This window comes from Protopterus annectens, chromosome 9.part0, assembly GCF_019279795.1.
Source record: "Protopterus annectens isolate FY-2018-M chromosome 9.part0, PAN1.0, whole genome shotgun sequence".
Classification (NCBI taxonomy): domain Eukaryota; kingdom Metazoa; phylum Chordata; order Ceratodontiformes; family Protopteridae; genus Protopterus; species Protopterus annectens.
Window position 1 is genome coordinate 1,168,491,646 of NC_056743.1, and position 12,386 is coordinate 1,168,504,031.

The 12,386-nt window shown below is 32.7% G+C and overlaps 1 protein-coding gene across 2 annotated transcripts in view; it reads left to right on the plus strand.

Annotated features, from left to right (window-relative positions):
• The first annotated feature begins 10,739 nt into the window (after window positions 1–10,739).
• CLDND1 (claudin domain containing 1) overlaps window positions 10,740–12,386 on the plus strand; it is a 124,904-nt gene continuing 123,257 nt past the window's right edge. Inside the window, exon 1 of one of the 2 annotated variants that reach the window (XM_044084054.1) lies at window positions 10,740–11,023. The gene's annotated coding sequence lies outside the window, so the exon portion shown is untranslated. Of the gene's footprint in view, window positions 11,032–12,386 lie in introns of both variants that reach the window. The other variant, XM_044084053.1, reaches the window with a different exon arrangement.

The window sequence follows — 12,386 nt, forward strand, 5'->3', positions numbered from 1 at the left end:
TTGTATTAATTCACATTCTTTTTGAAAATCAGTTGGATTAGACACCATTCGGGCTGCCCGTACAAACTGACCTTTCACTACGCTCTTTTTCTGATGTAATGGATGAGAACTGTTGAAGTGAAGGTAGTTGTTGGAGAAAGTAGGTTTTCTGAAAATTGTTGATCTGAGTTGTCCTAAGTCAAAATCCTTACTTATTTTAACATCAAGAAATGAGATTTCATCCATACCCACAGTATGCGTGAATTCCAAAAATTCAGTCAAATTTGAGATAGTCTCTATAAAAAATGGAATGGCATCAACCGGCCCTTTCCATAAAAAGAACATGTCATCTTGGTACCTAGTGTACCAAGTGACATGTTCCTGATAGAGTTCATTTTGGAACAGAAACTCGTGTTCCCAATAGGCTAGGACACTATTCGCAAATGTGCAGCCACATGGGGAACCCATGGCGATCCCTGATGTTTGTAGGTAGTATTCATTCTTAAACATAAGATAATTACTACTAAGAATAATATCTAGAAGCGTTTCCACTAAATACATTTGGTCATTTTGTGCTCCCTTTCTAAGCATGAATTCTATTGTCCATTGAATTCCGACTCTATGTGGGATGACTGTATATAGGTCTTTGATATCGACCACTAAAAACACCGCAAAAGGGTCGAATTCAATTTTCTCAATGTTTTCAAGAAAGCTCCAAGAATCTCTACAGATTTGAACTTCTTGTTTTAATAAAGGTTTTAAAGTGTTATCTACCAATTTGGCACACGCATATGTGACTGACCCTCTCCCATCCACTATGGGTCTAAAGGGAGGGTCACACAGATTTTTATGTATTTTCGATGTGCCAAAAAGAATTGGAGTCCTTGGAGCTATCATGGTAAGATATTGCAATAGATTAGAGTCTATAGTGCCTTCAAGGAATAACTCTTCTAGATTGTCTTTGATTCTTTTATTTATAGTATTGACTTCACTAAGACTAGAAGGTATATAAGGGCCTGTATTGAGATATTGTTCCATTTTATTTTCATACTAGAAGTTATCCATAAAAATAAGGCCACCTCCTTTGTCCGGTGCCATGACTCTAATGTGACATTCATTTAATAAATCAATAAAGGCCATTTCATCATCGTTGATATTTAGATTAATTTTGGCCTTGTCTGTAAACAGATGTCTATGTTTGTTCATTGTACGCAAATCCAACTCACACATAAAGACAATACATACACATATATATATATTGTTTTTCTTTTTCCTTACTCTTGTTTTCATTTTTGTGACATATCCATAAATGTCCCATTTTGTTACATTTATAACATTTCAGTTCCCATTTTTTGCATCATGCCCTATTTCCCCACGAATATAATATTTCCGTTTGTCACAGTTTCTTATCACATGTCCTTTTTTTCCATAAAAAACTTGTTTTGGGCTGTCCCCAATATTCTGCAACACCTCTATTCCCCTCCACATTTATCATGCTTGGTACATGTATAAAGTTTTCTATTTTTAAAACAATATTGCAGTCCCAGCCATCAGCCAATAAACCCCTTTTGACATAAATATTTGCAATGACCAGTACTTCTTTACATGAAGATTCCAAATGGCCTTTCAATGTCTCTCTTTCTACCTATGTTCGAATATGTACATGGATTTTCTTCTTTGTTTCCCTAATAAATACTTTTATCACATAAAGATTCTATGGGTTACAGTCCTTCTTGTTTGCATATTCTCCAAAAAAAATTTCTGTTGAAAACAACAGTCTCAAATATAATGTCAAAAAATATCTCTGTTAACAAGAATATTTGCTTTTACCTCATGCACTTGTATAGCCAAAGGAGCTATTAAATTGTCCCACACTTCATACCTGTCCATTTCTTGGTCTTCATTTTGAATCCTTACTGTGTACTTCCATTTTTTTCTGCTCCTCTGCTTTGGCCTCCTTTTACTTTCTCTGCATATGTTTTCCTTACCATCTCACCACTATTCTTCAGGATTGTCTCCGCATCCTTCTTTTGTATTTTATCAATAATGTCCCCTGAGGAAACATCTTTTTCATTTTCTACCTCACTCTACACTATTTCTTTAAGTAAATAATCTCGCAACCCTCCCAACTGGAGGGCTGTAATTATACAGCCATCATTTGCTGACTCATCTCCATTAAACAAGTTTCTTTACAATATTTCTTCAGAATCCTGCACACATTCTCTGGTCTCAGTATTTGCTTTGTTCTTAATTTATTTCAACACTCCATCATCTCCTTCTCTCTCTCCATCTGCCTCCCTATTTCTCTGGGCCACCTCTGTGCCTGGAATGGAAATTGGAAGTGCTCCTCCAAAAAGGGGTCCACGCACAAGAATGACAAGTAGGGTTTTTATTGATATATACATTACATATTATTTACATATTTACATTATTTACATCTATTTACAAATCTCCATACATTATAAACTTCAATTTAAGCATTCTCCCCACTCTTTTATCCACAACCAAAACATTATTTTTCCAAAATCTTTGTCAAAGTCTTTTTTCCATTGTATTTCATTTCATTTAGTCTCTTCTTCCATATAGTCCATAAAGCATAAAATTTCACTCTGTCCATTTTCTTCACTTCTTCCTGTTTACATGCACCATAATAACCAAATTCTATTATGTCCATATTTATTTGTTCAAATTTTAACAAACGTTTCACCCTATTATCTTTACATATTTCTTTCCACAAATTATTAACTCTTTCACATTTCAAAAACGCATACTCAGTAGCCTCAAACTCTCCACATTTATTACATATTCTATCTTGCTTTTTTATGTATGGCATATTTGCCTTAACTGGCAATTTTCTAACAGACAATCTCCATAAAAAAGCATTACATTCTTTAATATTTTTATAGTTATTATATCTCATCATTATGGCTTTTTTCGTATCTAGTTCTAAATACTTCCATGGATCAATACAATAAAATGCTTACATAAATACTTAAGTACCATTCTTTTTTATTTTTCTCACATATATTCTTATTTATTTTCCATAGCACAATTTTGTGTTGGTATTCTTTAATTTCTTCATTCACAATGTTTTTACTTCATTTTTTAACTTCCATTCCTTCCCATATGTCTTAGTATTTATAATATAGTATCATTTCTATCAAGTTTTTATTTTCCTTTATAATTCCTTGTAATACCTTATATAAAATTAAAGATGCTACATGTACTATTGGACTTATTAAACACAAACTGCCTTGCTCTTCTTTCATATACAACTCCGTCTTTTGACTGGATTCAGTCTACAGCCCCATATAAAAGAGAATATAATCATCATTAATTCCTTTTCATACTTAATAGTAATCATATAAATGTTAGCAACATAAGCAAGTTTTCCTATTACCATGGTGTTCAACAAGTGTGCTTTTTTTCTAAATGAAAATCTATATGATTTTCAAAAATTAGTCATATCCTTTACTTCTTTGAGTACATTATGCCATTGTTGTTGTTTGTATTCATTCCTTCTAAATGTTATTCCTAATATAGCTATATATTTTTCATTTAACTCAACACCTCATATCATACCTTCAAAACCAAATCCTTTACTTTTCTCCTTATTTATACTTAAACCATTTTTTTTATTTATACTTAATTTTTCATTTATTTTTTGCAGCCATACTTTATTTTTAACAATTAATAAAATATCATCCACATAATTACACATTATTGGCAACTGTACTTCCTTCATCATTTTGTGTCCACCACTACTTGACATTTTATTAATTTCCTTCACTATTGCATTCATAACTAATGAGAAAATTACACTACTAGCTGGGCAGCCCTGATTTATTCCACATTCTGTTTTTATTTCTTCCCCAATCCAGCCATTTACATTTAGTTTCACATAGTTCCCTTCATAAACAGATTTTATTACTTGTAATATTTGTTCTTACATTATATGCCTGCAAAATTCCCCATGATGATTTATATTGAATATTGTCATAAGCTTTACTTATATCCCCTATCATAACTTTTGCTTCTACATTTTTATTTATGGTATCACCAATTATTTCTCTTATTATGCAAAACTCTTGATTTCCTTTTCTTCCAAATCCATTTTGGTCATGTATTCTATCCATTTTTTTCTGTAAACTTTTTGTTATTATTCTCATAAAAATGTTATAATCTGTATTATTCAATGTTATAGGTCTCCAATTTTTATCTCATCTTTATTTCTTTTTTTAAATATTGTATGTATCTCTTTCTCTTTAATTCCATTTTCTAATCACTCATTCATAACTTCTATAAAAATTATTTTTTGCCACTCTTTCATTTCATTATACATACCATATTCAATTCCGTCCAGTCCTGTTGCAGAATTCATGTTAGTATCTTTTAGAATTTCATTCAATTCTTTCATTGTTATTTTTTGTTCTAAATACTCATTATCTTTTTAATTTCATTTTTCACCTTTATAAATTTGTTTTATGTTTTCTTCTCTCTTAACAAATAATTCCAATACATATTCTTTAATTATTTTGTATATTCCTTCTTGCTTATTTCCTTAACTTCCTTATTTTTTAATTCTCTTATTATTTTTCCTTCTTTTATTATTTTACTCAAATATGGTATTACCTCTTTTTCTTTCCTTGCAAGCAATATTTTTGCTTATATAACAAGTTAATTTTGATTCGATTAATTTTATATATTTCTCTTTCTTTTTCATAAAAGGAAATTTTCTTCTCTAATAAATCTCTAAATGCTTCTTGACTTAATATCTTATATCTCACTTTTCTTCTTGTCTTCCTTATACATTCTAAAAATACTTTTTTATATTTTTCTTTAAAATTAAGCCACCAAACAGTCCAATTGTCATAAAACTCTCTCACATGTATATGATTTTGCCATAATTCCACAAGTTATTTTTTCTCTTCTAAATCTAATTAATTTTCATTAATTCTCTTTATTCCTTTTCCTATTCTTATATATTCTTCATTTTCCTGTACTTTAACCCATATTGCCACATGATTTGAAAATCCAGCATACTTGATTCCTTTTTTGTAACTTTTAAACTATCAGATATTAAAAAATAATCAATTTCTGTTCTAATTTCATTCCTTTTATAGGTCCAGTGGTTATTCTCCCATAAACTTAACTTTCCATTTTTCATAATTTCTTTAGCCATTTTAACATCACAATTGCTCTTATTTTTCCTTAAATTACAATTAAAGTCACCCACCACTATAATGTCCATATTTATGCAAACATATTCAAGAATATTTTTAAACATAATTTTTCTCTCTTTTTTGTTATATATGCATATAAAGCTACAATTCTATACACATATTTTTCCATCTCACGTCTATTACTATAGTTCTGCCTAGTTCAACTATGATTATATTTAATATTGTAATGCTTTCTTGCCATAATATACATATGCCCGACCATGTTTCTTTCCCCATGTTCCAAACTACCACACCATTCCAAAGTTTTTCAGTTTGTGTTCTTTCTTCCTGTGTTAATAATCTGATATTTTCTAAAACAATAATATGTGCGTCTACTGGAGCATTCCATTGTACTATACCTATTCTCCTTTTAAGATTTTTCATACTGTTCATATTTAAAGCTAGTAATTTCAGTTTTTACAAACAGTTAGTATAATAAAATGTTTATCCCTTTCCTTTGTTATTTTCTGTAAGCATTATGTTTTTGAATTTTCTTTTCCTTTCTTTAACTCTTTTCCCTATTAAATTCTTTTTATTTCTTACTGTGCATCAATCAGCTTCTTCCTCACCTGTCTCAGCTGTTTCTTTTTCCTTGTTAATTTCTTTAACTTCATGTATAACCTATCAGTTACATCTTTTTGTACATTTTCTTGTATAACACATTCTACTATCTCTTTATCCTGTATAACTTCATTTTCTTGCACATTCATTTCATATTCTAGCCATGAATGACCAGTATTGCCACATTTATTTGCACTTTAAATCACATTTGTTGCATTATGCCCTGTTTTACCACATAAATAACAACTTTTTTTATCACATTCATTGATTTAATGATAATTTTTTCCACAAAAATCAGAAGTTTTTGGTTGACCCTTGTATTTTACAAAACCCGTTACCTTGAACATCAATAATACTAAGTACGTGCATAACATTATCATTTTCCATTTACAGTATTACTCCACGTTCCCATCCCCCAGGCCATAGTCCTCTTTCATCATATATTTTTGTAGTGTCCATTACTTCTTTACATATAGTTAACAAATGTTCTTTCAGTTCTTTTGCTTCAACTTCAGTTCTAAACTGGATCATTATTCTTTTTTTTTTTTGCAAGAAAATAGGTGAAAATTTGTGTCCTGAATCTTAAACTCCTACTGAATAACAGGATGAACTGTGACTAAGCCAAAGAAAGTCCAAATACTAAAGATGTAAAAATAAAAACACTGTTCTTCACTGTCAAAAAACTTTAATTAAGTGCTTTCTTCTTGGCTGGTCCCAAGACTTCATCAGAATGATTAAACAACAGAAAAACACACTTAAATACCATAGTTAATTGTATAATTAATCAATCATGTGATCTAAACATTTTGTTAAAAAACAAGAACTAATTAAAAATCTGACTTTAAACAAAATATTCATCTAGTTAATGCTTTCCACTTTAAATTGGTGCTAAAAAAGAGTTTCATTCAAACCAGGTTCAAATGCAGAATTCAATAAAAATTGCCATTTTAATTCACATAGTTCAACTTTAAGTTCCCATCACCCACCTCTTAAAGATTTTTGCACAACTTCAAGTACGCCAAATCAAACTCTTCTAAAACCCCGGCATTTAGTAGAATGCCTGTATAAAGCATTATTCACATTTCTTGGGGAGATGGCATATATATTTTCATAAATACATTTTCTCAACTGTCTTACAGTTTTCCCAACATAAAAGAAATTGCAAAAATCACACACTGCAAGGTATATTAAACCTTTTGTTGCACAATGTCCATGTTGAAACACTACTGATGTCATCCTATTGGGTAAACTTATACTTTTGTCATCTAGAATAAAACTACAAGAAGAACAGCAACCATATTTAACAGTTCCTTTATCTTAGGGTCTAGTAACTAATATTTTGTGTTCAAACATATATTTAAAATTCTTACCCATCTTAAAAACAAATTTGGGTTCATCCCCTAAAATTTGTGTATACTCACTATTATTCTTGAACAACACCCAATATTTCTTCATTATTTCTTTCACTTCTGAAGAACCTTCACCAAATGGTAAAACCATACGACCGTGAAATGTTTGTACCTGTGTAGAGGATTTAAAAACTATGTTTGATCTACCAATGCCTATAAGGGGATTGAACTTGGAGCCCCAAGGTTGAATAACTTCTTTGCTTACTTTCAAGATGAGATCTGGGATATACTCTCTCTAAAAATAAATTGATGATAACTAGCAATCTAAACACATTCTTGAAGCTCTCTCTAACTGTCCCTTAAGGGTATTCTTCCTGGTGTTGTGTGGGTATTGGCTACTGTAACCTAAATAGCTGTTTGAAAATGTCTCCTTTCTGTAAATAGTTGAGCAAAAATTCTTATTCACTTCCTTGTTTATCTTTTTGTTTGTTTGTCTGTAAAAAGCTTGCATGACATATTCTGACCATGGATAAATATTTTTCTTTTGTTCATATGAACCCCAAAAAAATTTCCATGGCCTGCCCAGTCTCAAATATCAAGTCACAAAAAGTCTCTTTATTAATTTAAATAAATGATCTTACCTACTTTGCTTTAATACCCAGAGGTGTTATAACAGTGTCCCGAACCTTATACCTGTCCACACTTTCTTCTTTTCTACAGCTCACAGGTACTGTATACTTAATTTTTGTTTCTTTTATTTCTTATTTCTTCTTTGCTCCTTCTCCCATAGTTTGTGCATAAGTTTTTGTCTCTTGAACTTTTTCTGGAACAGTCTCTTCCGTTCCTTTTTCTTCTTCCATTTTTCCCCATGATGTTACTCCATAAAATTGCTGCTCCACTTTCTGGTTCACTTTGGTTTACCATTTCTTCACTTCTATTCCACATCTATTGACTAAAAAAACTTCTACACTGATTCCTTCTGCTGCCTACTAACACTTCAGTGCATCTTTCTCTTAAATTAATTTCTATTGGAACTTGTAATACTACAATACTGATTTATATTATAATCTTATTTAGTCTGTTTCTGTCTTAGAGCCAATAACATTGGACTCCACTATGTATAATAGAACCTGCTCATGCAATTTGCTCCATTATTATTGTTTTGGCATTCTTGCCTATTATGATGTACCTCATTGCAATTACTGTATACTTATTGTTTTTTTTAATACTATATTTTTTCTTGGAACTTACTTTTTTTGTATTGCCTCACTCCAACTATTGTATTTTAATAATATATATTTTTTTATCTTGTCTTGGAGCTTTTCTCCCCAGGCCTTAACTGAAAATGAGCTCTCTGTGGCCCAGTGGACTTTCCTGGTAAACAAATGTCAATAAATAAATAAATACATTTCTTCCAAATAATCATCCCCCAATCCTCCAAATTGGAGGGTTGTAATTAGGCATTTCTCAGAGGTAACTGTCTCTCCTTCAAACAATCTCCTCTGAAATTTTTCCTCCGAATCCATCTCTGTTAAAGCTACAATCTCCTTTTCTTCTAATATCATTGTTTTTTTCTGCACCTGTGGCATTAGAAAAAACTTTCATTTCAACTACATTTTCATCAACCTTCACTTCATTTTCAGCCAAAGCTGAATCAGCCATATTTTCTTCCTGTTCATCCTGGCTGCCTCCATGCCTGGACAGGAAACAGGAAGTCAGAATATGTAACACACAAATCCTTCTCCCAACTACCAAAAGTAGGGGAAGTTCCCCAGTGCCCTTGTCAACTTTCCCCTAGTAGTATAAATACCACTTTGGGTCTCCTCTGAAAACAGGCTACTAGCCTTAGTAGGACTAACCTGGTCAACAAAGGATAAAAATGATCCTCTCCTTAAAATCCCTTCCCTAATCCTAAAAACTCCCTCCCACACCTCTCAAGTGTACCTCATTATGAGGAACGTATGTCATTTGGGGTCTTAAAAAGTTCATGTTCCTCGAAGTTCCACATTGAAAGGGTCTGTCACACATTCAGTGTTAAGAATTTTTTTTTAACTGACTTCCATGGTAAATAGAAAAGAATCATATTAATTTATTGAAATGTGTTTTTTATAAGTAGAACCAGCATATTTTAACCATCCTATGACCTTCCTACTTGAAGTTGTTAGTAAGCTGTTAGCATGTGTTCCACATTTTGCTTATTTGTTCCACATTATGAGGGCTAGTTTTCCTCATTTTGGAGATGGAAGGTTAAGAGCTAATATATGCTCCCTCCTTGGTGCTAATGCTGCTGTTGTCACTCATTAAATGCACCAGACTAACATTAATTTTCAAGGTAGGTGTGGTTATGGTGATTGGTGAGCTTGACTGGCACTCCTAGACCACCAATAAGAGCACTACACAAGCCCTACTGCCTACTTAATTTAAAACTGCTCAAGTAATTAAAAAAGAATGCACCTATTTGAATGTCAGTACTCAATTGCTCAGCAGCTGCATAACAAAAGTGCGAGTTAAGCGGTGTGGCAGCCCCCCTCATAGGCTATATGAGTGATTAAAAATATTAATCACTCACATAACATATCCTCCATTATAGCACTTGAAAAACATTAAATAAAAACGAAATCTCTAAAACATGGAACACTTAAGGTCTTCAGCCATCAAGATCACTGTATGGTTATTAACGAATTCTTCATATTTAAAGAAATTGTTCATTTTATGAATTTAAATGATTCAGTATTATGTACATAGAAATTCCTTTTAAAAAATTCCAAACAATGGATGTGCCTCAACCATTTCAATATTGAACAACTTGGAAAACAATTTAGTTTTTTTTTTTTTTTTTTTTTTTAAGATTTAAAATGCATTCAAAAGAGTACTTTTTTTCTGAGCAACTCATAAACTTTATTACTCAAAGAGGACAGAATGTTTAACATTGTGTAAAGTGTTTACAATACAGAGCTATCAAAATGCTTAGGTGAAAAAGCACACACCTCTAAAAAATAGTTTTTTTTTATGGCTGTAAGTGGCAACATTTAAAAATGAGGTATATTTTTCCTATGTGTATAAGAGAAACATTTTTTAAAAGGTTTGGTACATGTTTTAATAATAGTGAGTGGCGATGGCAACCACATTAGGCTGACGTGCAAAATATAAAATCTTGCTTACACCACTGAGGAACGTTTCTTATAATGCTGTACAACTCGGACAAAACTATTGTTTAGAATAGTGATTTTTTACATTTTGTTACAAATATCGTTGTTAGTCTATATGCTCAGTACTGTCATTCAACTGCAACTGTATAGATGAGGTAGGCGAAGCGAGGCGAGGTTAGATTGGGTATTAAACATCCCATGTGAGCTTGGTGCTTTGTCCCGGCAGGTGTGTCCTTAGTACAACCTGAAGATTATGCTACAGCCCACCAAAGTACTTCATCTGCACGTTGGCATGTCCCACAACAAAGTGCTTGGACTTTGCAGCTACATGTTGGGTAGACTAATATGCACCCTGCCCATTCTTCACAAGTAAGTGTTCTCTAGCCTGAACCCAAAAAGGTTGGACGCTCCTATCAAATGCGAAGCCGCAGTTCACTGATAATGCGTTTTACGCCAGCATCTCTACATTATAGTATTGTGTGTGTTCAGCAGAACTGACGCAGTTTACTTCTGAAAAATGTCCTTAGTGGTCTGAGAAAATAAATTGATGGTATAAACTACAACACCTACTACGCTCTGCAAAACATAACGCAGAAAACATACACACAGATTCCTCCTACTGCATCACAGACAATGACATAGCAAACAATGATATATTATTGGGAGTTGATATTAAAAGATAAAGGCGCAGAATAAAGACGTCACATCGTAGCTGAAGGCCGGAAATTGTTATCTTAGAAAGGGATTTAACTATTGCCGGCGAGTAAGTAGGCAAGTAGTACTTATATTAATTCATTTGTGTGGTTAACAGTTATGAAAGGCTTAATAGTAACTTATGATAAATGTCTTTATACAGAGAGTTGTTTAGACAGTGTCGATGTAAATAAATGTTATTTGATTTGTTAGTGTTTCATATGATGTGTTAAGTGGGTTGCTAGGATGGAGCAGTTGTGTCCGTTATAATGGCTACAATGGAGGAAGCTAGGCTAATGAAGTAAATGTGGCATATCATGAGTAGGTGGAAGGGGTGTTTGTCTTCTCCAAGTGAAATTGCACATCCACTTTTGATGGGGGGTTAGTGTTTTCGGAAGTGTGCGAGAGATGCATTGTTACAGTACACTACATTATCTTGTGTTTTGTCATTTCCAAGGAAGGCCAGCTCCTTTGTTTCTTGAAATTGTAGTATAGTTTGTATGTACTAGATATGTTTATATTTTGTAATTTCTGATAGATTTTCTTTTCACAATAAATGTATTGAAATGATATTGTGTGCCTTCTGGCCAAACAGTTCTGAGATCAAAACAGTTCTGAGATCATAACTGTTCCATTGTTCCCGAATTCCACTAAGTATTTTCCTTGCTTCCCAAACTGCACAATGCTGTTCATGGCATATATAGACAGATTTGTTTTGAGCTTTCAGATTGTATTTGCAGCACATAATGTTGAATGTTCACATAGGAACCTTTTAAAGTGGTTTTGTAGGGGAACCTGTACACCTCTTCTAAGTGTATATATTCCAATATATGTACACTGGAATTTGAAAAATACTCCGATAAAATAATCCTGTAATTTGAAGATATTCCTCCAAGTCACACATACGTGGGTACTAATGTATAACAAGTAGTGCTTCATATCTGATCACAAAGCTTGCTAATATGAATCTGTCAGACTACATAAGCCACATACCTATGCCCAGTTTGGTGTGGGGTATTATGAGTAAATTAAAACTTTTACTAAACAGTAATCTGCCTGAACCTCCACACAAACTCATGCAAGTCTTCAAAAACCACAAAAAAAATCAAACCTATATACATGTACAGGCAAGCATGGAAGGGCTGTGGCTGACTAATTTGCGGACGACTGCAAACTGGGTGCTATAATAGAGTCTCCAGCCGACATGGAGATCCTCCAGAGGGGCCTAAATGAGACTGATGCATGGTGTCAAAGCCATGGTCTCATACTAAATCCAAAAAAATGCGTAGTAATCCCCTTTGGAAAAAACAGAGTACCCGCAAACTACAACATAGGAGGTAATCCCCTGAAATCTGAAGAAGAAATAAGGGATCTAGGGACCCAAGTAGATAGCCAGCTTTCCTTTGATAACCATGTTGCCAAAGTGGTTAGAA